The sequence below is a fragment of the Cebus imitator genome, unplaced genomic scaffold (genome assembly GCF_001604975.1).
Source record: "Cebus imitator isolate Cc_AM_T3 unplaced genomic scaffold, Cebus_imitator-1.0 Scaffold425, whole genome shotgun sequence".
NCBI classification, from domain to species: domain Eukaryota; kingdom Metazoa; phylum Chordata; class Mammalia; order Primates; family Cebidae; genus Cebus; species Cebus imitator.
Window position 1 is genome coordinate 1396201 of NW_016107740.1, and position 2556 is coordinate 1398756.

The 2556-nt window shown below is 42.5% G+C and overlaps 1 protein-coding gene across 5 annotated transcripts in view; it reads left to right on the forward strand.

The window, feature by feature from the left end:
• Positions 1–2556, forward strand: part of RBM47 (RNA binding motif protein 47) — a 210409-nt gene that overhangs the window by 200735 nt on the left and 7118 nt on the right. The gene's annotated exons all lie outside the window — the stretch shown is intronic.

Sequence of the window (2556 nt, forward strand, 5' to 3'; positions counted from 1 at the left end):
CTCTCTTGCCCAGGCTGGAGTGCACTGGCACAATCTCGGCTCACTGCAACCTCCGCCTCCCAGATTCAAGCAAGTCTCCTGCCTCAGCCTCCCAAGTAGCTGGGACTACAGGTGCATGCCACCATACCCGGTTAATTTTTTGTATTTTTAGTAAGACGGGGTTTCACCATGTTAGCCAGGATGGTCTCAATCTCCTGACTTCATGATCCTCCTGCCTGAGTCTCCCAAAGTGCTGGGATTACAGGTGTGAGCCACCACGCCCAGCCTTGTACATTTTTTTTTTAACAGCACTGGATAATTTTTCACTCATGTTATTAAAGAACTGACACACAAAGTCCAGAGAGCAATTTCATATCTTCACATTTCAAACTGCAGCTCAATGAAATGTTTAAAAACCATTAACCCCTGTGTGCGTGTGTGTGTGTGTGCATGTGTGTGTGTGTAGAGAGAGGGGGAGAGAGAGAGAGAAAGAACAACTGTATAGCTATGTAAAATCTTATTCTGGGTACACTGGCTCATGCCTGTAATCCCAACACATAGTGGGGTAAATCACTTGAGGCCAGGAGATCAAGACCAGCCTGGGCAACATGGTGAGACACTGTGTCTACAATTCTTTTTTTTTAATTAGCCTGGCATGGTGGCATATGCCTGTAGTCCCAGCTACTGGGGAGGCTGAGGCAGGAGGACCACTTGAGCCCTTGAGGTCAAGGCTGCAGTGAGCTGTGATTGCACCACTGCACTCCAGCCTGGACAACAGAGTGAGACCCTGTCTCAAAAAAAAAATTTTACAAAATATGCCTTTAATCCTCTCCTCCAACCATATCTCTCACTGTTCTGCTGTCTCTTCCCAAACTCATGTTACCACGTTGGCCTCCTTCGCCACCTTTGCTCACAGTGTATCCATGGTTTCTTTATTCTCATCTCTTCCACAGAATCTTCTCCATCCACCTCTAGAGAAATTTTCTCTCCTGTGCTCCTCATTACTACATCATTACTTGGCCTATGGCTGCCAATGTGTTCTGTCTCCCAATGAAAATGAAGCTCCTCCAGACCAAAGGCTGTGTCTTGTTTCTTTTATCTTCACCTCATAGGACATAGGGAGTACATCCATTTAACAGAAGAAAATCTTGTTAAAGCTATTCTCTGTGAGGCAGTGAATCACAAATACCAATCAAAAAGTACTCAGGCCCAAGATCCCTCATCCAAATGAATAAGAATTATCCAAGGCAATTTTTTTTATTTTTGATTCTTGATTTTTTTGAGACAGAGCCTCACTCTGTCACCCAGGCTGGACTGCACAGCTTACTGAAACCTCAACCTCGCCGGCTCAGGCAGTCCTCCCATCTCAGCCTCCCAAGTAGTTGGAACCACAGACACGCACCACCATGTCAGGCTAACTTTTTTATTTGTAGAGATAAAATCTTGCTATCTTGCCCAAGCTGGTGTTGAACTCCTTGGCTCAGGCGATCCTCCCACCTCAACCTCCCAAAGTGCTAGGATTACAGGCATAAGCCATCACCTACATTTTTTTAAAAACAGAGATTCTTAGGTTCTAAGCCCTGAAGATTCCAATTCAGTCAAACTGGGCTGGAGTCCTAGGCTTGACTGCATTATTCAGAAAGGGCAGACTAATGGAAGTTTTATTTATCTTTCAGTATGTCATTAAGTATTCTTTAACTTGGGATCTCTGAAAGACAAAAAGAAGAATTGGTTGTAAATGACTCACACTGTAGAATGACAACTAAGTGTAATTATAATATTTGTGGACTGATGGTAAATATTTGCAATAACTTAGCAGCAGTACTTACTGGAATTCTAATAATTTCTAATTCTTCTTTACGAAGAAATTCATGAACGTTTGTCTTTGATGTGTACTATGAGTTCTGGTCAGGTCCAAATTCCAGGCACCATAATCATGTTCTGACGATTTCATGACTATTTCTGTCTCCTATCAGTCTTCACTGGCTGTTGCCATCAGGGTCCTTATTTGCAGTCTTTGCTTATGAATTTGCTCAAAGTACAATCATTATGCATTGATTCCTTTGGAGACTTTTTCCTCCTCCACATTCTGCAGAGTGCCTGGGAGCTACTTTTTAAACTGAGACTGGCCTCTTTGGATGTATGGTGGCTGGGTGTCTCTCTTCATCTAAGTACTCTGTGTCTTCGTCTGAAATCTTTCAACCTGGGCTCTCTGACATGTTCAGCCTTCCACCTCTTTTGAATTCTCTGCCAAACTGCAGCAGAGGAAGGAGCGTGTTAAGCACCACTGAGTGGAGGGAAGAACACCTATCTGAGTGGGAGCCACGCCGGAAACTGATGGCTTTCAGGACCTACTTAAGCAGTGCCTTTGATCATCCTCCCCTACCTTGTAGTTGCTGGGGGGTGTTCCTGTTTAGCCATTTTATATCCAAAATTTCATGAAGTTTTTGCAAGCAATAAATAAAATATTTGCGGGTGTAGACTTTATCAGTTTTTCAAACTTCTCATAGTGTTCTCAGTCTTTTTTTTTTTTTTTTTTTTTTTTTTTTTTTTTTTTTTTTTTTTTTTTTTTTTTTT